The 27,717-nt window shown below is 40.0% G+C and overlaps 1 protein-coding gene across 1 annotated transcript in view; it reads left to right on the top strand.

The window, feature by feature from the left end:
* The window catches only part of CDS1 (CDP-diacylglycerol synthase 1), a 244,275-nt gene that overhangs the window by 17,161 nt on the left and 199,397 nt on the right, over positions 1 to 27,717 (top strand). The window lies entirely within an intron of this gene.

Raw genomic sequence — 27,717 nt, 5'->3', positions numbered from 1 at the left:
ACCGCCTGTAATGAAAAAGCCGGTGTCGTGTCGGTGCTAAATTCCGATAGGCCACTCTCATGCTACAGTAACACCAGTCCACCAATCACCTGCTAGCGACACCTCCTTCCCAGTCTATGCCTCACCCCTCCTCCCCGGGACCATCCCAGGAACGCTGACTGCTCAGAGGGAGAGACCCGTCACGTGTGCAAAATTAAGGTGTTATAGTAATTTATAAGAAAATCAAAATTAAATTGCAATCCGATTTTTTTTTTTATTTTTTTTTATCCCCCCCCATATAGCCCAGCCCTAGTTCAGGCACATCAATTACATTTCCACAACAACAAACCTTGAGTAGAAAGCTATGCAGTATAGAATACTAGTATCAATATTCTCTAGCAGTGGATAACAATGCTCTGACCATTAGGTGCCTCTGTTTCACATGTATAAAACTGCCCATGAGTGACATAATAAAGAAACTTATAATTAAAACATAATTAAAGCAAATAAATAAATCTAGCACTGATATTCCAGCATGTCCTTTCTTTCCCTGTCAAGTGGCAGTGTGTGTGTGTATGTGTGTGTGTATATATATATATATATATATATATATATATATATATATATGTGTGTGTGTGTATATATATATATATATATATATATAATTTTTTTTTTTTACTTTACGTTTAACCCTTACCTGTAAAGTGTACTAAGTGAGCGTGTTTTTAGTGAAGTGGCAGAAATATATGAAAAAAAACAGAAGCCATTTAACAGGAGAACATGCTGAAATGTTATCCTTTCTGCACTATGTTTTTCTACTTAACTTGGAGTATTAAAGAAATTGTGTGGTGTCTTGCTTTGCAGTAGTGACTTAAATTTATTTTAAATCAGTGTGCAGTTTAAAAGGGATTTATGCTATTTTTCTATGTTTTGGGAAACTATTTAATAAGTTAATTTTCAAGCACTTTATTTTTCCCAGTTGTTTACTTTAATGTTTAAAATTTGAATAAGCAGGTTCAGTTTATACCAGATTTGTGTAGAAATTGTGTTGATTTTTTTAAACTTTAAATGTACAGAATATCGGCCCCTGTTATCGGTTATCGGACTGAAAGGCTGTCAATAATCGGTATTGGCCCTGAAAAAACGATATCGGTCTATCCCTACTCTATATGCACCATGAAAGTTGAATTTTGATGCTCATATCCCCTTAAAAGTTCTCAGATATTGGTTCTGATAAAACCTAAAAACCAGTCATGACAATTATCATGTGGCTTGTCCTAACATATACAGTTGCAAGAAAAAGTATGTGAACCCTTTGGAATGATATGGATTTCTGCACAAATTGGTCATAAAATGTGATCTGATCATCATCTAAGTCACAACAATAGACAATCACAGTCTTCTTAAACTAATAACACACAAAGAATGAAATGTTGCCATGTTTTTATTGAACACACCATGTAAACATTCACAGTGAAGGTGGAAAAAGTATGTGAACCCCTAGACTAATGACATCTCCAAGAGCTAATTGGAGTGAGATGTCAGCCAACTGGAGTCCAATCAATGAGATGAGATTGGAGGTGTTGGATACAGCTGCCCTATAAAAAACACACACCAGTTCTGGGTTTGCTTTTCACAAGAAGCATTGCCTGATGTGAATGATGCCTCGCACAAAAGAGCTCTCAGAAGACCTACGATTAAGAATTGTTGACTTGCATAAAGCTGGAAAGGGTTATAAAAGTATCTCCAAAAGCCTTGCTGTTCATCAGTCCACGGTAAGACAAATTGTCTATAAATGGAGAAAGTTCAGCACTGCTGCTACTCTCCCTAGAAGTGGCCGTCCTGTAAAGATGACTGCAAGAGCACAGCGCAGACTGCTCAATGAGGTGAAGAAGAATCCTAGAGTGTCCGCTAAAGACTTACAAAAGTCACTGGCAAATGCTAACATCCCTGTTAGCGAATCTACAATACGTAAAACACTAAACAAGAATGGATTTCATGGGAGGATACCACAGAGGAAGCCACTGCTGTCCAAACAAAACATTGCTGCACATTTACAGTTTGCACAAGAGCACCTGGATGTTCCACAGCAGTACTGGCAAAATATTCTGTGGACAGATGAAACCAAAGTTGAGTTGTTTGGAAGAAACACACAACACTATGTGTGGCGAAAAAGAGGCACAGCACACCAACATCAAAACCTCATCCCAACTGTGAAGTATGGTGGTGGGGGCATCATCGTTTGGGGCTGCTTTGCTGCGTCAGGGCCTGGACGGATTGCTATCATCGAAGGAAAAATGAATTCCCAAGTTTATCAAGACATTTTGCAGGAGAACTTAAGGCCATCTTCCAAGAATATTGCTGAACTGAAACAGTTCTGTAAAGAGGAATGGTCAAGAATTACTCCTGACCGTTGTGCACGTCTGATCTGCAACTACAGGAAACGTTTGGTTGAAGTTATTGCTGCCAAAGGAGGTTCAACCAGTTATTAAATCCAATGGTTCACATACTTTTCCCACCTGCACTGTGAATGTTTACATGGTGTGTTCAATAACATGGCAACATTTCATTCTTTGTGTGTTATTAGTTTAAGCAGACTGTGATTGTCTATTGTTGTAACTTAGATGATGATCAGATCACATTTTATGACCAATTTGTGCAGAAATCCATATCATTCCAAAGGGTTCACATGCTTTTTCTTGCAACTGTAGCTTTATGCTACATATCCCAAATTTGTAACGGGACATTGCAATCATGTATGTATTGTATATTGCAATAAAAAAGGCATTTTTACATGATAGTGTTTTTGTTGTTGTTGTTTTTTTAACCTGTGTCCCTGTGCTTAAAACGTACACATTTTTAAACTTTTGGGGCATGTCACTAGCCACTTATAGAAATGTGTGATCTTTCCTTACCACTCATTGATGTTCTATTCCTATTATTTAAAGTATTGTAAATATTTTTAACATAAAATTATTCACATTCAAATATTTTATGTTTGAAATGGGCTCTTTCCTGATCCCTTTAAAGGGATAGAAAAGTCAAAATGAAACCTGCATGGTTCAGATAGAGCATGTCATTTTAAGTCACTTTTAAATTCACTTCTATTTTTAAATGTGCTTTGTTCACTACGTATCCCTTGTTGAAAAAGAATACACACATATCCTATACAAGCTGGAGCTAGTTACTGATTTCTGCCTGTGTTCTGTAGAGTACTCCAATTCCTAGAAAACTCCAATCTGACGTCGCTTCCGGCAAGTCTTCTATGCTAATATCTGTTTTGCCTCTGTCTGGTGGGGGCGCACCGCCGATCCTTGAACCCCCCAGGCGGAGGCAAAATAGTGTAGATAGGCAATTACAGTGCCCATCTGATTGATTTTGAGTCCTGTCACTCTATGGATGCGGACCAGATGTATGGATTCACTGGAAGTGACGTCAAATTGGAGTTTTCAATGTATTGGAGTTCTTGATAGAACACCTGGACATACTTATCTTTTGTGATTGGCTAACTAGATATTTTCAGCTAGCTGCCAGTAGTACAATGCTGTTTCTTCAGCAAAGAATTACAAGAGAATGAAACAAATTTGATAATAGAAGTAGATTGGTAATGTAATGTATCTTCCATCCGAATCATGAAAGAAATTTTTTGGGGTGTCCTGCCCCTTTAATTTAATATTATACTGAGAGTTATTTTACAAATTGAGCAGCAGATTCCAACTTTCATTATCATTCCATAATAATTTAATGTTGTTTTGGTTATGAAAGTGAAGTTGAAATAGGCCCTATAGTCTTTTTATTTGAAATAAGAATATTTCCAGGGTTTTAAAAACATTGGACTAGTTTCCCTTGAGGTGATAAATTGTGGAAACTGATGATAAAAACTTTTATCTCCATTAAAGTCTATGGAGATTTTTTATGTTCCCACCAGTTTCCACACTTTACCACCTCAATGGAAACCATGTCTATGTGAAGAAATTGTTCATTTAGGCTTAGCTTTTGTGTATAGAGAGAGGGACAGATAAGATAAGCAGGTTTGCTCTCCCTACAGGCTCAACCCATTTGTATGGGCATATTCTTGAACCATAAATCCATCAATTAGCTGCACGATAGGTAAAATATGTTAGTGTGAGTAATTCTTACATATGGTTATTTTCCAGTTCCACTAAAGATGTCACTGTTATTTACTGAAGTATTTGATATTTACTGAACCAGTTCTGCACAGCTACTGAAACATGAATATGTAATAATTCAGTTGCTTGTGCTGCCTTTGTGAGATCTTAAGACAGTCAGTATATTTGTATAGAAATATGTCCATATATCCTTATTAAAGTGAATGTCAATTTTGATGCTAAAGTGCCTGTTTTTTAAAAATTTGATTAAAAACAGGGACACTTTAATTCATCAAAATTTACATTTCCCACCTGTTGAGAAAAAAAAAAGTTACCTTTTAATCTTCACAGCAGCTCCAGCTTCCTCCGGTTGTTGCAAGCCATTTCTGATGTCAGAAATGATGGATAGGTCATTCTCCAATCACAGCTTCCGCCCGGGGGAATCAGTGTCTGTTTCAACGCTGTGATTGGAGGAAGATGGATTCCTCATTTTAGACCCAGGAAGAGGCTTTGCGACGGGCGGAGGAAGCTGGAGCTGCTGTGAAGATTAAAAGGTAAGGTTTTTTTTTTTTTTCTCAACAGGTGGGAAATGTAAATTTTGATGAATTAAAGTGTCCCTGTTTTTAATTGAATTTTTAAAAACCGGGCACTTTAGCATCAAAATTGACATTCACTTTAAGTAGGGTGTTGATAAATTCTTGATTTGTGCCGTTTCCTCTTGCTGCACTCATTTTTTCTGGTTCCTGCAGTGTGATTCTGCACGGAGGCCACATGCTGTGTGTTGTTGTTTTTTGTAGGGGGGGGATCATGTACTTTTTTTTTTTTTAATCTTGTGTCTGGGTACGAGCCAGTACAGCTCTACATAAAACTCATAAAGTTGACAAACCGCAATCCTTTAAGTTCATACTCTGCCCTTGTATGGGTTTAACCCCTTCACCCATATGGACGATTGGACGTATATATATGCCCTACAGTACTTTGTCTATCGTACTGCAGGACGTATATATATAAGTCCTAGCTTCAGGAAGCTCCAGCACTCTGGGCTGTTAAGTTACAGCCAAGAGCTGAAGCTTGAGGCATCTGCCACATATGGAGCCGGAGCGCGATAGAAAAAAATGCTAAATATTCTCTGGTATTTTGGGCAAGTTTTTGTCTGAAAGTCCTGGTAGTGAAAGGGTTAAATATTGTGAGATTGTACCTTTTAAAATTACGGCTTCATTCGCATTCTCTCCGGTTTCATAGAGCTGTTTGTGCTCTTAGAGTTGAACGTTGCCGCTTCTGTAAGTAACATACTCCATTCAGAGATGTAAACTCCGGCAAACCACTTATCTAGCTTCATCTTAGGCTGCAGAGTAATCCAATACATATAGTCCAAACATAATAATTTATTGCATTAATGTTAAAGTAAACGTACTAAGTAATAACATTAATGACGATGGATGCTATGCAGCATTCCCTTTCCCCTTTCTCTCCTGGGGATCGCATCTCGCCTCTGTGCTGAGAAATAGTGCCCATGGCTGGGAATTACGCCAGAGAAAACGAAATAAATAAATATAATATATAAGTACAAATATACGGAATATATTTATACGTAAACTGTCCATAAACATACCTTCTCACACATATTTAAATATTTTAAATTTAAAGACTAAATAATTATTGCCAAGACAAACTGGCTTCTATATATTTTTTACCACTTCTGGCTGTCTCATTAATTCATATTTGTATATGAGTTGTCCATAATATAACATAAATAAATAATATATATATATATATATATATATATATATATATATATATATATATATATATATATATATATATATTCTCAAAAATAGTATAAATGTAAGGAATACATAATACCAAGGCATTTTTTTATCACATCAGGCTGGCTTCCTAATTCATATTGTTATATAGACTTTTATTATAATATCACCTCCTTTTGTAATTGGGCTTATACCCATTTTATTTTCTGCTATTATGATTTTAATTAAAGGGGCATGAGAAATTAGAGCACCTAAACTAAGGATTCTTTTACTTCAGTAAAACCATCGGGGCTTTGCTACAGACTGACTGTGGGTCTGATATTCAAAGCCTTGCCTCTCAGGCAAGATAACCTAAGATTGCACATTGTCGGTGCGGCAAGACCCTTTAATACATTTTTAGAAACACAAGTTTCACCTTGAGACATGTTTATGTTGCTATGTAGTGCTCTTTATGTGAAACAGAAACTCCTACATTACAATACAATGTCTAAAAAAATACCAAAGATTGTTTGAGATTTCTCACCATGCCAGCGAGGTATTGAATATCAGGCTTTGTATGATCTATACACAAACCTACAGTGGAAGCCAATGGTTTTCTAAAGCATGGCGTACTGTATGTATGTTTGTTACCCTGCATAGTGCTTTCACTGCAAAATACTAACAAGCAAGGCATCTCATAGTGCATCACAATCTGAAGATTCTATGTGAAGATATATATATATATATATATATATATATATATATATATATATATATATATATATATAAATAATAACTGTGTTATATTATATATATATATATATATAAAAATAAGCACTGTGTTTTTACTGTTCATATTTTACATTCAAATGTTCTTCACTTTATAAGAAAATGTTCTTTTTAATTTAGAACAGCGGTCGCCAACCAGTGGTCCATGGACCACTGGTGGTCCACGAGAAGATGTTGGTGGTCCTTGACACCATCAAGCAGGAATTAATCTCCTCTGATGGTGTCACCCCTGTCGCGCCGCAACTCCCTACAGTGCCTGACTGGACATCAGTGAAAACCGATGGAGGAGTTAAGTTACAATCTCCCTACGCACGTTGCGTAGTACTGCGCAACTTGCGTAGCTACAGTAGATTGTATTTTAAACTCCTCCCGCCCAGTGCGCTGCTCAGAGAAAGATGCTTTCATTCTAAAGCCAGCAGAGGTTGGTATAGTCTTGGCTTGAAATAGTGGAATCATTTATTTTCTTCCCTTTACCTGTCTCTTTGTAGTAGTTTTCCTAATTCCTTCAGATGGACATAAATCACTGTTTGTCTTCCTCCAATCCATCTTCCCTTTTTTTTATTAAATATCAATTATTTTTTCATCCTAATAATTTACCCACGCACAAAGCCATTCCACCTGAATTCCAGTAATTGCCATCCAGCAGATCACCTATATACCACCAGTATTATAGTAACTGCCAGTAACATCAGTCGTGGTTAGCTCACATCCATATTGAGAGCTTTCTGATACTGAAACTTAATTTATGACTCCAATGTCTGTCCATGATCATAAGTAGTTTTGAATAATTCCTAACTGGGGAAGTAACTTGGAAGTCTTGTGGTCCTTTTAAACATAATTCTTTTCCCCCCACTTTCTGCCTCTCTGTTGTTTCCAGCTCAAAAGTTGGCACTCACCCTTAATTCCAAAAAATAATTCTTAAAAATGTGTAAATATATATATGTAAATATATACATAATGTAAACTTAGCTATGGTTATACTAGTTATGGTATGCGTGTGTATAATACACATACATTACAGAGGTTTGTACCTTAAAAAAAATAAAAAATCATGTTAGTGGTCCACGGGATTCAAAATTGTGAGTTTAGTGGTCCCTGAGGTACGAAAGGTTGGCGACCCCTGCTTTAGAATATATATTGCTCTCTCTCTCTGTCTGTTGCTCTCTCTCATAGAAATATATTTAAAAAGAAAAAGAAAATTTTCTTGTAAGTGAAGAACATTGGAATGCGAAATATTTACAGCAAAAATGCAGTAAAATTATTTAAATATGTTTTTTTCATGTTTAAATGTATTTGAGTGGAAAGGACTCAAACGTGTCTGTGTGCATGTATATTTATTAGGGATGCACCAAAATTTCAGCCGCAGAAACGTTTCAGCAGAAAATTGCATTTTTATTTATTTCGGTTTTCGTGCCTGTTATTTTCGGTAAAATTATTGTGTAGCATATTTCAAATGTGATGCTAGCCTAGAGCTGCTGTTTCAGTTCAACGGAGCTAAACTGAGAGCTTCTAAGTAAATTTTTAAACAGTTTTATACTGGATTTTTATATCAGTATCTGTGCATAATATACTTTATAGTAGTGTCTATTACATGTAGTTATATGAAAATGAGTGTATACTGTCCCTTTAATGTAATTATGTTGTGTTTTGTGCAACCTTTTTTAATTTTTTAACCTTAGGGCTTCAGGCGAGCTATTCCGTTGAGTGCAACCGTTAACTTTTATTTTGTAATATGCGCACTAGTTGGTTTCTCTGGATCCTAATATTTTTGTCAGCTCCTAGATATATGTGATTGGTCTATGGAAGTACCACAGACCTTCAAGGTACTCTTGGACCAAGGTACAATAACATACTAGTAGATCTTTTCACACATTTTTATCGCTAGTCTTTTTTTCAGCAAAATTTGGGGAAGATATTTGAAGGGATTCTAAGGGATTATATTGATGAGCATATTCGTGTAAAAAAGATTGAGTTCTAATCAACATGGTTTTAGGAGAAATAGATCATGTCAAACTAATCTAATTAGATTCTATGAGGAAGTAAGTAAAAATATAGATAAAGGGTAATCAGTTGATGTGATATACTTAGATTTTGCAAAGGCGTTTGATACAGTGCTACATGAGAGATTAATGCACAAAATTAAGAGACTGGGAATAGCTGAAAATGTTAGCTCATGGATAAAAACCTGGATAAAAAATATGGAGCAATGAGTAGTAGTGAATGGATCATTCTCAGATTGGACAAATCTAATCAGTGGAGTCCCCCAGGGATCAGTACTGGGCCCTGTTTTTTGTAATATTTTTTATAAATGACTTGGAGCAAGGATTAAATAGCGACATCTCTATTTTTGCAGATGATACTAAGTTAAGGTTATTAGGTCAGAGCAGGGTGAACTTTCGTTACAAAGGGATCTGCAAAAATTAGAAGTATGGGCAGGTAAATGGAAAATGAGATATAATATGTGAAAATGCAAGGTTCTACCTTTTTGGAAGTAAAAATAAGCAGGCAATTTATTATTTAAATGGGACAAGACTTAGCCAAACAGAGGAGGAAAGGGATTTGGGAGTAGTAATAGATAACAAACTAAAGATGGGTGCACAATGCAGGGCAGCGGCTACAAGGCTAATAAGATACTAGCATGTATTAAAAGAGGCATTGATTCAAGTGAGGAAAGCATAATTCTGTCATCGCAAAAAAAGATATTGCAGAACTAGAAAAAGTTCAGAGAAGGGAATTTAAGCTGAGGAGGGGCTAGCCAAACTGGTTCTGTTTTCGTTAGAAAAAAGGCGCTTGAGAGGTGACATGATTACTTTATATAAATATATTCAAGACCCATATACAGAAATGGTAGAAGCTCTGTTTATTCCAAGAAAATTGTTTGTGACAAGAGGTCACAATTTTAGGTTGGAGGAAAGGAGATTTAATCTCTGGAATGGAAACGTTTCTCTTGTTAAGTGTGTTCAGTCCACGGGTCATCCATTACTTATGGGATATATTCTCCCCAACAGGAAGTTGCAAGAGGATCACCCAAGCAGAGCTGCTATATAGCTCCTCCCCTCACATGTCATATCCAGTCATTCTCTTGCAAGTCTCAACAAAGAAGGAGGTCGCGAGAGGAGATAGGAGTTTTTTACCTAATTATTCTTCAATCAAAAGTTTATTATTTTAAAATGGCACCGGAGTGTGCTGTTTTTTTTCTCTCAGTATTAGAAGAAGAATCTGCCTGCGTTTTCTATGATCTTAGCAGACATAACTAAGATCCACTGGCTGTTCTCGCACATTCTGAGGAGTGGGGTAACTTCAGAAAAGGGAATAGCATGCGGGGTCCCCCGCAAATGAGGTATGTGCAGTAATATTTTCTAGGAATGGAATTGACTAAGAAAACACTGCTGTTACCCATATAATGTAAGTACAGCCTTTAATGCAGTAGTAGCGACTGGTATCAGGCTGATAAATGTATGCGCAGTTGAGTTATTTTATTTTCTAGGGACTAGAATTTGACTGAGAAAATACTGTTAATACTGAAATAAATGTATGAGCCTTAACTGCAGTAGAAGCGACTGGTAGCAGGCTTAGTGATAACTTTGCATAACACTGGAAAGTTGTTTTTAAAACGTTTACTGGCATGTTATTCGTTTTGTGAGGTACTTTGGTGATAAATCTTTTTGGGCATGATTTTTTCCATATGGCTAACGTGTATTTCTGCATAGAAACCGTTGTAACAGGTCTCCCACTGTTGTAATATGAGTGGGAGGGGCCTTTTTTAGCGCCTTGTTGCGCAGTTAAAATTCTTGCACAGTTTTCCTGCTTCTTCCTCCTTGATCCAGGACGTCTACAGAGAGCTCAGGGGTCTTCAAAATTCATTTTTGAGGGAGGTAATCAGTCACAGCAGACCTGTGACAGTGTGTTTGACTGTGATAAAAGCGTTAAATCTTAAATTGATTATCCGTTTTTGGGTATTGAGGGGTTAATCATCCGTTTGCTAGTGGGTGCAATCCTCTGCTAAATTCATACAATTACTGTTAAAATTGTTGGCTATAACTGAATTAGTTCATTGTTATTTCAACTGTGACAGTTTTTTGTGTTTTTAAAAGCGCTGCAGTGTTTTTTCAATCGCTTGTAAATTTATTGACAGATTTTTTCCAAGCTTGCTAGCCTTCATTGCTAGTCTGTTTAAACATGTCTGATACAGATGAATCTACTTGTTCATTATGTTTAAAAGCCAATGTGGAGCCCAATAGAAATATGTGTACCAATTGTATTGATGTTACTTTAAATAAAAGTCAGTCTTTACCGGTAAAGAAATTATCACCAGACAACGAGGGGGAAGTTATGCCGCCTAACTCTCCTCACGTGTCAGTACCTTCGCCTCCCGCTCAGGAGGTGCGTGAGATTGTGGCGCCAAGTACATCAAGGCCCTTACAAATCACTTTGCATGATATGGCTAATGTTATGAAAGAAGTATTATCTAATTTGCCTGAGTTAAGAGGCAAGCGCGATAGCTCTGGGTTTAGGACAGAGCGCGCCGATGACACGAGAGCCATGTCCGATACTGCGTCACAATTTGCAGAACATGAGGACGGAGAGCTTCATTCTGTGGGTGACGGATCTGATCCGGGGAGACCGGATTCAGAAATTTCAAATTTTAAATTTAAGCTTGAGAACCTCCGTGTATTACCAGGGGAGGTGTTAGCGGCTCTGAACGATTGCGACACGGTTGCAATCCCAGAGAAATTATGTAGGCTGGATAAATACTATGCGGTACCGGTGTGTACTGACGTTTTTCCTATACCTAAAAGGCTTACAGAGATTATTAGCAAGGAGTGGGATAGACCCGGTGTGCCCTTTTCCCCTCCTCCGATATTTAGAAAAATGTTCCCAATAGACGCCACCACACGAGACTTATGGCAGATGGTCCCTAAGGTGGAGGGAGCAGTTTTTACTTTAGCCAAGCGTACCACTATCCCGGTGGAGGATAGTTGTGCTTTCTCAGATCCAATGGATAAAAAATTAGAAGGTTACCGTAAGAAAATTTTTGTTCAACAAGGTTTTATCTTACAGCCCCTTGCATGCATTGCGCCCGTCACTGCTGCAGCGGCATTCTGGTTTGAGTCTCTGGAAGAGGCTATTCGCACAGCACCATTGGATGAGATTATGAACAAGCTTAAAGCCCTTAAGCTAGCTAATGCATTTATTTCGGATGCCGTTGTGCATTTAACCAAACTTACGGCTAAGAACTCCGGATTCGCCATCCAGGCGCGCAGAGCGCTATGGCTTAAATCCTGGTCAGCAGATGTAACTTCTAAATCTAAATTGCTTAATATTCCTTTCAAAGGGCAAACCTTATTCGGGCCCGGCTTGAAAGAAATTATTGCTGACATTACTGGAGGTAAGGGTCACACCCTTCCTCAGGACAGGGCCAAATCAAAGGCCAAACAGTCTAATTTCCGTGCCTTTCGTAATTTCAAGGCAGGAGCAGCATCAACTTCCTCCGCTCCAAAACAGGAAGGGACTGCCACTCGTTACAAACAGGGTTGGAAAGGCAACCAGTCCTGGAACAAGGGCAAGCAGGCCAGAAAACCTACTTCTGCCCCTAAGACAGCATGAAGAAAGAGCCCCCTATCCGGAAACGGATCTAGTGGGGGGCAGACTTTCTCTCTTCGCCCAGGCCTGGGCAAGAGATGTCCAGGACCCCTGGGCGTTGGAGATCATATCTCAGGGATACCTTCTGGACTTCAAAACTTCTCCTCCACAAGGGAGATTTCATCTGTCAAGGTTATCAACAAACCTAATAAAGAAAGAGGCATTTCTACGATGTGTACAAGACCTCTTAGTAATGGGAGTGATCCACCCGGTTCCGCGGACGGAACAAGGGCAAGGTTTTTACTCAAATCTGTTTGTGGTTCCCAAAAAAGAGGGAACCTTCAGGCCAATCTTGGAGCTGAAGATCTTAAACAAATTCCTAAGGGTTCCATCGTTCAAAATGGAAACTATTCGAACCATCCTACCCATGATCCAAGAGGGTCAGTATATGACCACAGTGGACTTAAAGGATGCCTACCTTCACATACCGATTCACAAGGATCATTATCGGTACCTAAGGTTTGCCTTTCTAGACAGGCATTACCAGTTTGTAGCTCTTCCCTTCGGGTTGGCTACGGCCCCGAGAATTTTTACAAAGGTTCTGGGCTTGCTTCTGGCGGTACTAAGACCGCGAGGCATAGCGGTGGCTCCGTACCTAGACGACATCCTGATACAAGCGTCAACTTTTCAAAATGCAAAGTCTCATACAGAGATAGTTCTAGCATTTCTAAGGTCGCATGGGTGGAAAGTGAACATGGAAAAGAGTTCTCTGTTCCCACTCACAAGGGTTCCCTTTCTAGGGACTCTTATAGATTCTGTAGAGATGAAGATTTACCTGACGGAGTCCAGGTTATCAAAAATCCTAAATGCTTGCCGTGTCCTTCATTCCATTCCAAGCCCATCAGTAGCTCAGTGCATGGAAGTAATCGGCTTAATGGTCGCGGCAATGGACATAGTGCCATTTGCGCGCCTACATCTCAGACCGCTGCAACTATGCATGCTAAGTCAGTGGAATGGGGATTACTCAGATCTGTCCCCTTTACTAAATCTGGACCAGGAGGCCAGAGATTCTCTTCTCTGGTGGTTGTCGCGGGTTCATCTGTCCAAAGGAATGACTTTTCGCAGACCAGATTGGACGATTGTAACAACAGATGCCAGCCTACTAGGCTGGGGTGCAGTCTGGAACTCCCTGAATGCTCAGGGATCGTGGACTAAGGAGGAGAAACTCCTCCCAATAAACATTCTGGAATTAAGAGCAATATTCAATGCTCTTCTAGCTTGGCCTCAGTTAGCAACACTGAGGTTCATAAGATTTCAGTCGGACAACATCACGACTGTGGCTTACGTCAATCATCAAGGGGGAACCAGGAGTTCCCTAGCGATGTTGGAAGTCTCGAAGATAATTCGCTGGGCAGAGTCGCACTCTTGTCACCTGTCAGCGATCTACATCCCAGGCGTGGAGAACTGGGAGGCGGACTTTCTAAGTCGCCAGACTTTTCATCCGGGGGAGTGGGAACTTCACCCGGAGGTGTTTGCTCAACTGAACCGGAGCTGGATCTCATGGCATCTCGCCAGAACGCCAAGCTTCCTTGTTACGGATCCAGGTCCAGGGACCCGGGAGCGGTGCTGGTAGATGCACTAGCAGCCCCTTGGGTTTTCAACATGGCTTATGTGTTTCCACCATTTCCGTTGCTACCTCGACTGATTGCCAGGATCAAACAGGAGAGAGCATCAGTGATTCTGATAGCGCCTGCGTGGCCACGCAGGACCTGGTATGCAGACCTAGTGGAGATGTCGTCCTTTCCACCATGGTCTCTGCCTCTGAGGCAGGACCTTCTAATTCAGGGTCCTTTCAACCATCCAAGCCTAATTTCTCTGAGGCTGACTGCATGGAGATTGAACGCTTGATTCTATCAAAGCATGGTTTTTCGGAGTCGGTTATTGATACGTTAATACAGGCTCGGAAACCTGTTACCAGAAAAATTTACCATAAGATATGGCGTAATTATTTATATTGGTGTGAATCCAAGAGTTACTCATGGAGTAAGGTTAGAATTCCTAGGATATTGGCTTTTCTACAAGAAGGTTTAGAAAAGGGTTTATCCGCTAGTTCGTTAAAGGGACAGAATTCTGCTCTGTCTATTCTTTTACACAAACGTCTGGCAGAGAATCCAGACGTCAGGCCTTTTGTCAGGCTTTGGCTAGGATTAAGCCTGTGTTTAAAACTGTTGCTCCTCCGTGGAGCTTAAACTTGGTTCTTAAAGTTCTTCAGGGTGTTCCGTTTGAACCCCTTCATTCCATTGATATTAAGCTTTTATCTTGGAAAGTTCTGTTTTTGATGGCTATTTCCTCGGCTCGAAGAGTCTCTGAGTTATCTGCCTTACATTGCGATTCTCCTTATCTGATTTTTCATTCAGACAAAGTAGTTCTGCGTACTAAACCTGGGTTTTTACCTAAGGTTGTTTCTAACAGGAATATCAATCAAGAGATTGTTGTTCCTTCATTATGTCCTAATCCTTCTTCAAAGAAGGAACGTCTTTTGCATAATCTGGACGTAGTCCGTGCCCTGAAGTTCTATTTACAGGCAACTAAAGATTTTCGGCAAACTTCTTCTCTGTTTGTCGTTTATTCTGGTCAGAGGAGAGGTCAAAAGGCTTCGGCCACCTCTCTCTCTTTTTGGCTTCGTAGCATAATACGTTTAGCCTATGAGACTGCTGGACAGCAGCCTCCTGAAAGAATTACAGCTCATTCCACTAGAGCTGTGGCTTCCACCTGGGCCTTTAAGAATGAGGCCTCTGTTGAAGGCTGCAACTTGGTCTTCACTTCATACCTTTTCAAAATTTTACAAATTTGACACTTTTGCTTCTTCGGAGGCTGGTTTTGGGAGAAAGGTTCTACAGGCAGTGGTTCCTTCTGTTTAATGTTCCTGCCTTGTCCCTCCCATCATCCGTGTACTTTGCTTTGGTATTGGTATCCCATAAGTAATGGATGACCCGTGGACTGAACACACTTAACAAGAGAAAACATAATTTATGCTTACCTGATAAATTTATTTCTCTTGTAGTGTGTTCAGTCCACGGCCCGCCCTGTCTTTTTTGAGGCAGTTCTAAATTTTAATTAAAACTCCAGTCACCACTGCACCCTATAGTTTTTCCTTTCTCGTCTTGTTTCGGTCGAATGACTGGATATGACATGTGAGGGGAGGAGCTATATAGCAGCTCTGCTTGGGTGATCCTCTTGCAACTTCCTGTTGGGGAGGAGAATATATCCCATAAGTAATGGATGACCCGTGGACTGAACACACTACAAGAGAAATAAATTTATCAGGTAAGCATAAATTATGTTTTTTTTCACTGTAAGAGCAATACAATTGTGGAACTCATTACCAAAGGAGGTAGTGAATGCCAATATCCTAGATACATTTCTGTCTAGAAACAACATTCATGGATATGATTGCTAGTATTAAATGGGTCACCTTTTAGTGGGATTATTTAAGTTTAACTGGAGCTTTTTGTAAGTATTTTAGATTTGTATAGGTTGAACTCGATGGACTTCAGTCTTTTTTTCAACCTCATCTACTATGTTACTATGTAAATGTTTTTTTTTCTCTTAAAATTGATTAGTAGATACATAGATTTAGATACCGCCTATTATTTTCCATGATGTGAATAAAAAAAAACACATTTGTAGCTGTACATGTCATATTCTTGCCCAAGCATAAAATGGTGACTGTAAAGGTGTGTCAAGAAAGTTATTTACAGGAATTAGTTTCGTAACACAAAGAAGTAACCATTTTAAGCATTGTCAAAAGACTTTAGGATGGATAAATAATAATCCTTCTTCATTTTATGTTATTCACCTATTGTTTCTTAAAGATTCACAACAAGACACTATTTTAATGTCAATGTTTAATTATAGGGGCATAAAACCAAAATGTTTTCTTTCATGATTCAGATAGAGCAAGTGATTTTACACAACTTTCCAATTTACTTCTATTATCTAATTTTGTTTTGTTCTCTTGATATTCTTTGTTTAAAATGATGCCCTAGATAGACAAGCTGCTGATTGGTTGCTGCACATAAATGCCTTGTTATTGGCTCACCCAAGGCATTAACTAGCTCCCGGTAGCGTATTGCTTCTTCTACAACAAATGATACCAAGAAAATGAAGCGAAAAAGATGATTTATATTCTTTATCTTAATCATGGACAAAAAATTTTTTGTTTCATGTTCCTTTAGGAATATTGGTAGGATAACAGAAACCTCTATTCCAGAAACATAAGCGAGTATATGCTATGGGGCCCATTTATCAAGCTCTGTACGGAGCTTTAAGGGTCGTGTTTCTGGCGAGTCTTCAGGCTCGCCCGAAACACAAGTTATGGAGCAGCGGTCTAAAGACCGCTGCTCCATAACCTGTCCTCCTGCTCTGAGGAGGAAAGACATCGCCACAAATCAACCCTATCAAATACAATCGGGTTGATTGACACCCCCGTGCTAGCGGACAATTGGCCACGAATCTGCAGGGGGCGGCATTGCACCAGCAGTTCACAAGAACTGCTGGTGCAATACTGAATGCGGAGAGTGTATTGCTCTCCGCATTCAGCGAGGTCTCTCGGACGTGATCCGCTGATTGGATCATGTCGGACAGGCCTTTAATAAATAGGCCCCTTAGTGTTTATTATTCACAATGCAGCAATATTAACCGTAATACATGTGACTGTTTTTTGGGTTAAAGTATGAAAACTATTTTTCAAAGCTTGCCAAAATATATTTAAAGGGGTATGGAAGTCAAAGTTAAAATTGCATGTATATATATATTTTTTAATCTAGTATAGTTTTGTTATTACATTTTCTTTGTTCTCTCTACTACTACTTCTCCTTTGTTGAAGTAGACTTAGGAGCATGCATGTGTCCTTTAGTTCTGGCAGCAGTGTTTGCAACAATGTATAACATAGCTGCAAACATTAAGGATGTGTACTTTACTGTTAATCAAAGGATATCAAGAGAATGATTAAACTTTCTAAACAAAAATAAATTGGAAAGGGTTTTTTATACTTGCATGCTCAGTGTAAACCATTAAAGGGATACGAAGCCTAAACATTTTCTTGTGCGATTCAGATAGAGCTTACAGTTTTAAAAAAAGTTTCCAATTTACTTCTATAATCAAATTGGTTTATTCCTATGGTATTATTTGTTGAAGAGATACCTACGGTAGGTTGGTTTCTAAATCACCACATAGCAGGAAATAGTGCTGCCTTCTAATGCTCTTCCAAATGGATAACATTCTTGCAAAACTGCTGCCATATATTGCTCCAGAAAGGTTCACACTCCTGAGCTTTCGTCCCTGTTTTCCAAAAAAGATTCTAAGAGAACAAAGAAAATGTTATAATAGAAGTAAATAACAAAATTGTTTAAAATGCACTGAGCCTACCTCACTATAAAAAGGATCTGAATGATAACTGAAATAAATGATAACTGAAGTAAACTAGGACATTTTTTTTAAGGTGCAGTAAAGTCAAAATTTAAATTTTCTGTATGTTTTGCTGCTATGTCTATGGGAGTGACTTTTTCAATAGCGCCGTCTCACCGCCAGCGTTATTTTAGCGAGCCTTCAGGAGCGAGGGTCTAATAGCAGGATCTTGATGCTTGTGCTATTATAACCAGATAATCCGTTAACGACCAGCGACGTACAGGGTACGTTGTGGTTGTTAAGGGGTTAAAAAAGCCAATTTATCTCTGTTATCAAATTTGCTTCATCCTCTTGATATCCTTTGTTGGAGAGTAAATTAGGTCATTTTGTAGTACCAACTGTGACCTAGTTTCAATTGAGGTGGTAAAATTTGGAAACTGGTGGTAACATAAAAATTCAAAGACTTTTATGGAGATAATTTTTCTTTTTTTATCACCAGTTTCCAAACTCAATGGAAACTGTCTGTGTGTTGCAGAAATGTTTGTAAACCAAGGTTTATTCTTCAACAAAGGATTCCAAAAGAACAAAGCACTTTTTTTTATATGTTGGATTTTTTTTTTTTTAAATTGTATTTTCTAGAATTTAGGGATTTTAACAGTTCTTACACTGTAAATCATGAAACCGCTATATGACAAAGTTTTAAATATAGTCCAAAGTTGCAGAACTCACTGTACAAACCATGTTTTCAGTAACCCACTGTATAGACATAGTTTTCAAAACTTAACTCACTGTACAGAGTTAGATTTTTATTTGCATTTCTATAACTGTTTGTTGATGGCAAGACAAGATACTGGATATTGTAAATTGTGATGATTCAAAACAAGATTTTTGCTTTTGTTGTTGTTGATGATGATCTCAGTCGCTAACAAACAAGACAAAACAGTAAATGGTGAAATCCTAGTCATGAAGACATGATTCCGATTAAGATCCTGTTTATGAAGATGACCTACTATCACAAAGTTGCCAGTATAAATTAGAAACAAACAATTACAGAACGCCATTGCTACATGGCAATTTTAGAGAATAGTCAAACATGCTGTGCACGCAACCTCCCATGTAGAATGACAATAAGGTTTCTTACCAGGCCCCTTCCACAGCGGGCAAGGAAGGTAGTCAGCCCTCTTTTATGACTGGCCATAAAAAAACTGCAGCCCTGGCTGAAGTTATTGAATAATTTATCTTTTTATTTATGTATATACAGCACATATAGCCATAAAAGTAATACCCTTGTGACATCATGAGGATTATTTTGATACCAAAAATGACATCTCTGCCATAGTTCGTCATCCAGTACCATATATGTGATTAAAGCATGTTTTAAGATTGCCCAGAGTGTAATCTCTTATCAACCTCAAGTTGGTGTCTTCCTAGAGACACTGTTTTCTGTCATACTGGGTTGACATTTTTGACTCTTAAAAAATCACTGTAGTGAGTTGCCCCCCCCTGTATCCTGTTGAACCCAGATGTAGGTATTCAAAATCAGCGGCCCTATAAGTTTGACTTTTAGAGTTCTGGGCTATTTTAAAAACACTCTAAATAGAAGAGAAGAAAAAGCAAAGAAATAAAAATGGAACCCCTGATATCCTAAAATTATGAGGTCATCAGGCTGCTCCTCAATTTTTTTTTTTTACAGACTCCTTTAGATATTGTCAATATATTGTCAATATTTTTATTTTATTATATAAATAAACAATATTTTTGAATACAGTAAAATGTATATACATAAGAGCAGCTATTTCTGACATGATGTCACATTTTATGATCTGATTATTTTAACGTTGTGAGGTTACAGATCATGCATATGAAGGGCTTGGAGGTTTCTGTCTGACCTTCCCCAGATGCCGCATGGAGTTTTTGGAGTGTAGAGAAAGAAGCCAATTACTTAAAAATAAATAAAAAAACTCACCAGTATCCACACTACACACTTGTTTCATTGGACCACACAGCACTGCATTCTGGGTGCAAATACAGGCTTATCTATTTATAGTGCATTCCCTTCTACCCAAGTATCCCTAGGGATATCCAAAACACAAGACATTCAGAAACAGATGGGCTATTTATATAACAGTTTACCCGCAGGCAACTAGATCTGCATTGAATGTTCAGTTTGTTTAGTTTGTTTAGAACTGTTTAGTATGAAGAAATGTTCTATAGTGCAAAATCCTTAACATTTTACAATAATTTGTACAAATCAAATGAAGGGGTTTGAAATAAATTGTAATCATTTAAAGGGACAGTAAAGTCAAAATTAAACTTTCATTATTCATATACAGACTTCCTGTGCAGTAGTTGCTGGACACGGCCAGAGCACTGAGAGATATTAGCGCTGCACAATCTGTTGGTGCTCTACAAATAACCGATAATAATAATATCAGGTATTGATGTAACTGGAGTGAATAAAGGAACCTTCTTCCTGAGCGCAGACATTGAAGCCTGTTATCAGCATGAACTCATATGTGTTAGTATAAAATCCGGATGACCTCCTGAGGGGACAGAGATTCTCACCACCATTGTATATAAATCCGGAAGACCTCCTGAGGGGACAGAGATTCTCACCACCATTGGATATAAATCCAGAAGACCTCCTGAGGGGACAGAGATTCTTACCACCATTGGATATATATATATAAAATACAGCCTTCCTCATCTCTTCCAATTCTAACCGAGAGGTCCAGGATTTCCATTATCCCACCTAACAGCATCCCAAGAAGGAGACCTCTAGGCCAAAGGGATCACCTGGATATCTACCCTGAGAGGCACAGAGTACTCACTTCACTCTACCGACACCTGAGCGAATACCTTACCTCATACGATTGGGGTAAAAGTTGGTAAGCAGTAATTACATACTATACATCTCTGTACTGAAGAATCAAACGTTTTGGGTTAAAGGAACTTATCTACATTTATTGTGGACTAAAATCATGTTTATAACCATTGAATAAGAACATTATTACATTTACCATAATACTAGCAGAGCGCCCCTTCATGTTTATTGAAATTTCTCTTTCTGCATTCATTATTCATATACAGAATGTCATTTTAAACAACTTCACAATTACATTATCTTATTTGCTTTGTTCACTTAGTATCCTTTGTTGAAAAGCATATCTAGGTAGGCTCAGGAGCAGCAGTGCACTACTGAGATCTAGCAGCTGATTGGTGCCTGCGCATATATACCTTTTTGTTATTGACTCACTTGATGTATTCATCTAGCTCCCAGTAATGTATTGCTGTTCCTTCAACAAAGGACACCAAGAGAACAAAATAAATTTCATTATAGATGTAAGTTGGAAAGTAGTTTAAAATTGTATACGCTATCTGAATCCCGAAAGAAAAAAATTGTGTATCGTCCCTTTAACTGCTTACATGCCTGTGAGCGTATGGCGACCCGTTCTAATCTAATTGAAAGGGCTGCACGTGAGTAGGGGCTTTCAATCTCCCTGCTCAAGGATTGATATACACCACATCATAGGTGGTTAAGCGGGTTAAGAAGCAGCTGTCTGATAGCTGCTGCTTCTTAACTCTCGGCTCACTCATATAAGTCTGCTGCCAGATGCTTTGATAAATCTGGTCCTAAGTCTTTTCATGAGCCTAACTCCCTGTAGTTATTTTTCCTCCAGTCTATAGAATGTACATCTGACGGTGATGAGGATTTGCCATACCAGGTTTTTAAGTTTTTTTGCCATTTCAAGACAAGGAGAGAAATAAATTAAGAAGCGTTTTAGGAAAAGACATTTCAATATTGTGATCATGTCCACAATATATAAGCTAAATATCTAGTTTTTCCACAGTCCCATAATGCTTCCTTGACTGTGCATTAGAAATGTACATATGTGCAGGTCACTTAGCATGCAAGCAAAAGGTTGGTGGTATGTCTTTTGATTGGTTGTACTGCCCACTGTGTCTGGATTGAAAAACAAATAACAGGCACGTGTGTCTATTATATATTACTAGCACTTTTACTAACAACAATCTGCACTACACACTGCAATCTTTCAGATGCAATGTGATTATTTCCATCTAAAGGGGGGGATAGTCCACAGCTTCATTCATTACTTTTGGGAAATAAGAACCTGGCCACAGGAGGAGGCAAAGACACCCCAGCCAAAGGCTTAAATACCTCCCCCACTTCCATCATCCCCCAGCCATTCTTTGCCTTTCGTCACAGGAGGTTGGCAATGAAGTGTCGGAAGATTCGGAGTAGTCTCTTATGGAGGGTAGTACTCTTCAAAATGGGACTGGAGTTTTAAGTAGTCCTGTCAGTTTCTCATTGAGAGCTTGGGTGAAAGTTAGAGTCCGCAGATGCAGGGAGAGTCTTTCTGCAAAACCATCCCGACTCATATTAACAGCTCCATAAGCAATCAGCGTTGACGAGTTTCGCTGCCTGCTTCCTACACTCAAGTCCATGTCAGGAGCAATGCTACTACACTGTCATGAGAGGCCATGCTACTGTTCCACGGCATAGATTCTGGTAAGATTGTTTCATTTTTATACACATAATGACAACACAGAAGACAGGGTCACAGTGTGATGCCTTTTATCTTTATAGAATCAAGGGTTAACATCCCTAGTAAGGGATTATTGAACAGGGGGGGTTTATACATAATATTCTTTATTGTGCCATTGCTGCGATTTGTGTGAGATGAGGCTCTGGCAATGGGTGAACTTTAGTTCCTTCCGGGAGTATTTGCACGGCTGTTTTTGGCACGTTTTCTCCCTAGTGCAGGGGCGGTCCTGGGAGGCATTCCTGCTGACCGGGTGTGGCCTAATCTACTTCCTGCTGGGCTGACGGTGCATGAGACGTAACGGTTTCTGTGGTCCGTGTTCTAGAAGGTGGTGAGTGCCCTGGCTATTGGAGGTTATAAAGGTGCCTTATTTCTTTATTTATATTTATACTAGTCCATATCACAGCTGCAAGCTATGGAGTACTCTGAAGCGTTAGAGGGTACTCCCTCTTTAACTTTGACTTTAAGTCTAGTATCTGTGTTTATTGTGAGGAGGTTTCGGTATATCCGCCTGCTCAACTATGTTCCCCTTGCCTAGATAAGGTCTCGGCTTCTCGAAAGAAGAGAACGTCTTGTACTACTGTGCCATCCACCTCTGAGGGCTCCCCGTCCTGTGAGGTGCTTCTTCTACATTCATCTCCGAGTACACATGCAGCGCCCCAGGGAATGTCTATCCTTTGGGGAAATCCGTTGGCCATCAGACTTTGGGGATCAACTGCAAACGGCGGTCTCGAAGGTGATCAGTGCCTTCCCATGTTCTGCTATGCGCAAGCGTAGGGTAAAACATGGCGATCCGGCCCAGGAGTCATATACTCCTATGGATATCTTGGAAAGGTTATCTGCTGACGAGGTCTCTGGACCAAGTAGGGGGCAGATTATCTCTCTTTTAAAAAGCCTGATTGCAGGACGTTCAGGACCCTTGGGTTCTGGAGGTTGTCGCCCAAGGATACAGGATAGGGTTCAGAACTCATCCGCCCAGGGGCAGATTCCTCCTCTCAAATCTGTCTTCCAGACCAGAAAAGAGAGAAGCCTTTTTAGAATGTGTGAGCGATCTCTCTTCTCTCTGAGTTATTGTACCAGTACCCCCAGCAGAAAGGGGTCTAGGGTACTATTCAAACCTTTTCGTGGTCCCAAAGAAGGAGGGCATGTTCCGACCGATTCTGGACCTAAAATGTTTAAACAAGTTTCTGGCTGTTCCATAATTCAAAATGGAAACGATCAGATCTATTCTGCCCCTAGTTCAAGAGGGTCGGTTCATGACGACAATAGACTTGAAGGATGCTTGCTTACCTTCATGTGCCAATCCACAGGGATCACTTCATGTTCCTGAGATTTGTGTTTCTGAACCAACATTTCCAATTTGTGGCCCTTCCCTTTAGTCTGGCGAAGGCCCTGAAAGTCTTCACAAAGGTTCTGGGGGCACTGCTTGCGGTAGCCAGGTCCAGAGGCATTGCTGTAGTGCCCTATCTGGATGATATCCTAGTCCATGCGCCGTCATTCAGTCTTGCAGAGGACCACTCGAGGGCCCTTCTGCTTTTGCTCCAATCTCACGGTTGGACGATAAACTCAGGAAAGAGCTCCCTGATTCCCAGCAACAGGGTGGAGTTCCTGGGGATGATAATAGATTCTTTAGCCATGAGAAAATTTCTCACAGATCAGTGACGCAGGAAGACTGCGTCTGCCTGTCTTGCCCTTCAGTCCTACTCCATTCTCTCTGTGGCTCAGAGTATGGAGGTGATCTGGCTCATGGTATCCAGCATCGATGTCGTTCCATCTCAGACCTCTTCAGTTGTGCATGTTGAGACAGTGGAACGGCGATCATACAGATCTATCCCATCAGATTTCTCTGGATGATCGGACGAGGGAATCCCTTTCTTGGTGGATCCGTCTGGAACAATTGTCCCAAGGGACATCCTTCCTGAAACCGTCCTGGGCGATTGTGACCACGGACTTGAGTCTGGCAGGATGGGGAGCTGTTTGGGGTGCCAGGATGGCACAGGGAAGCTGGTGTCGAGAAGAGTCTCTCCTCCCAATCAATATTCTGGAACTTTGAGCGATCTACAATGCTCTGAAGACGTGGCCTCTTCTGGGGTCGTTCAGCTTCATCAGATTCCAGACAGACATTACCTCAGTGGCTTACATCAACCATCGGGGGGGACGAGCAGCTCCCTAGCAATGAGGGAGGTGTCTTGGATATTGGAATGGGCAGAGTCCCACAGCTGCTCGCTTTCAGTGATCCACATTCCGGGTGTGGACAACTGGGAAGCAGATTTTTCTCAGCAGGCAATCCTTTCATCCGGGGGAATGGTCTCTCCATCCGAAGTGTTTGCAGAGATTTGTCACGAATGGGGAACTCCGGGAGATAGATCTCATGGCGTCCAGACTCAATTGCAAGCTACCCAGATACGGGTCGCGGTCCAGGGATCCCCAGGCAAAGCTGATAGATGCCTCTTTGGTTCCTTTCGGGGTTCAACCTAGTTTACATTTTCTACCGTTGCCACTTCTACCTCGTGTAGTGGCCCGCATCAAGCAGGAGCAAGCTTAGGCTATTCTGATTGCTCCGTTGTGGCCGCGGAGGACGTTGTTTGCGGATCTGGTGGGGATGTCATCGTCTCCTCCATGGAGGTTACCCTGTCGCAGGGATCTGCTGGACCAGGGTCCTTTTCATCATCAAAACCTAGATTCTCTAAGGCTGACTGTGTGGAGATTGAACGCTTAGTCTTGGCCAAGAGAGAGTAATTGATACTCTTGTTCAGGCCAGGAAGCCGGTCACTCGTCCCATCTATCATAAGGTGTGGAGGACTTGTCCTGGTGTGAGAAGCACGGATATCCTTGGCGCAAGGTTAAGGTATCCAGGATTCTGTCCTTTCTCCAGGATGGACTGGAGAAGGGGCTTGCCGTCAGTTCCTTGAAGGGACAGATTTCGGCATTGTCTGTCCTGTTACACAAGAGGCTCGCTGAGCTTCCTGATATACAGTCTTTTGTTCAGGCTTTGTCTAGAATTAGGCCTGTTTTTAGACAATCCGCTTCGCCCTGGAGCTTGAACTTGGTTCTGAAGGTGTGGCAGAGGGTTCCGTTTCAACCTATGCACGCTATTGACATTTAGATTCTTTCTAGGAAGGTTCTCTTTCTGTTAGCTATTGCATCGGCACGCAGAGTATCTGAGTTGGCGACCTTACAATCTGAGCCTCTGGTATTTAAGGCTTTGGCTGGGGTGTCTTAGCCTCCTCCTGGTGGCCAGGTTTTTATTTCCTAAAAGCAATGAATGAAGCCGTGGACTCTCCTCCCCCACGATGGAAATGAAATTATCAGGTAAGCATTATTTATATTTTTTCATGTTGCACTGTCCCTTTAAATTACATTTATTAATATTAGGTTTGTGAAATATGAGACATAATAATATCTGGGCATCTCTGGAATCCCATCCTTTTCCCAATAAAAATAAAAAAACAAGGGGGCGGAGCTAGCCTAGAAGCAGAATGGTCGCATTTTACTACAGCTCCTTAAAAGGACAATTTTTAACCAGGATTACTTGACCAATCTGCCATATAAACACATCTCAACGATGTACAACTAATAACAAAGGCTTCCACTACAAAGACTTGACCCCTTATATTCACTCTGAGGTGATAAACACTCGTTATTTCTGGTTACACCTAAAACGGGAGCTACACTGCTGCAGCCATTTTTCAATCCACGTGTTGACCCATAGGCCTACAAGAGAACACGTGTTGCCGTGACATCTAATAGGATACTCAAGACCATACCTGCTGAGAGAAACCTACCACTACTTGATCAGACATGGAACTTCAGTTAAGTTCCTTACTTCGAGCCCTAGAAGACCAGCTAGATCGCCAAACAAGGGCGCTTACCGAGGACATTAAGTCTGCATTCTCCTATCCTGCCCTCCTGACAACTGCAGCAACGCCCGATAACTCTTCAGAGGTTGTGACCCACATGCAAGGTACGGGGACACTCACCTTAAGGAAATGGGTCTCGTTGTGAGACGATCTGACAAAATGTGGAATCCCTCCACTTAGTCAAAACACAAACCTCTCACACCCACAGCGACAAGATGGAGACCACAGTGGGACGTCATATGGCTTACGCATCGAAGGAGACTATCCTTACTTTGAGCTCTCGGTTCATATACAAGAGGCACTTTGTGAATGGGCATAGTCTCAGATCAAACGTGGCCATGAAACTTGGGTGGCAGATCAGGGCACTCAGTGACTACTATCTAATCTGTTCAGATGCCTGCCGTAAACCGAAAAGTGGACAGCAGACATGCCCATGGCTATGGTCGTGGTTGTGGGATCCTGGGGGACTAAAACTTTACCATACCAATAGGATCCTCATCTCTTCCGCTGCCTAGCGACATGGGTCAGGCATAATACACCCATCAAAGCTGCATGGCAACTTACTCCCCTTTTTGTGCCTCAATGTCATTATGTACCTAGTCATAAGGGACTATGAACAACATGTGGCCATAAGCCACTATTAGTTCCATTAACTATGTAAGCAGTATAGTGCCGGGATCCCCCATGCTACATATCATAAGCACGTATAAGCCTCCTCTATTCATTTTGGTAAGGGGCATGCTTATAACTGTAAATGAGGTATATCCCTAGTACACGTGGGATTCTTAATAATTATCGTGGCCTTGTTAAATCTTAGAATACAATGTTAAAGAGTGCTGATGCCTAGCGTATAAATCGCTGATAGTATTTTCTGAGTGAAATGACAGATCCCCTATAATAATGCTTGAGGGTTCAGACACTATTTATAGCATGGGTACATATATACTGTAATATTTAAAACTATTCTCATAGTATATGCTCTTATCCTACAATCTCATCCTCCCTGGTCAGGATGACTCCTACCCATTACCCAATACTACTGTGACCTCATAGTTAGATATATTCTGTTGTCTACTAAATGTTTTAATATAGTTCAATGCTCGATATCTGAGACCATGAGGGAAGAGGATACTGTCTATGTGGGATGTTCAAATTTTGTTCGGCCAATGTTGTTTATTATATACGTGTTGACTTGCCTTGCGTGTGGGTATGTGCCGCTTGGGCTGGCTGATTGGTTTACACTTTGGAGAGGTGGGTATTTATATGTGGGTGCCGGTTCTGTTTGTTATGTCCGTTTTGGCTTTGGCTACCATTGAAAAAGGCCCATGTGAGGGCTGAAACGTGTGGTTTACCCTGTATCAATAAACGGATCAAAAATCCTGCTGTCCCTGCTTTGTGAAGTTTCTGGGAACACGGATATCGTCCGTTGGATTCATCACTCTGGTTGGTTATATATATATATATATATATATATATATATATAGATAGATAATTATTTTTTTAAGGGTTGTATTGGTTCAACAAGACATAGCAGATTCTATTTTAATTGTAAAAAATGTTGATATTTATATTTAGTTGCTGAACGAGAGCTGGATTTAGGTTTTGTAGTTATTTTAATTAGCCGTCTCTTGGTGTTTGCATTCCTAGATTTTGAGTTCAGGATAAATTATCTGCTTGT

This window comes from Bombina bombina, chromosome 2 (assembly GCF_027579735.1).
Source record: "Bombina bombina isolate aBomBom1 chromosome 2, aBomBom1.pri, whole genome shotgun sequence".
Lineage (NCBI taxonomy): Eukaryota > Metazoa > Chordata > Amphibia > Anura > Bombinatoridae > Bombina > Bombina bombina.
This window is presented reverse-complemented; position numbering and strand designations above follow the sequence as displayed.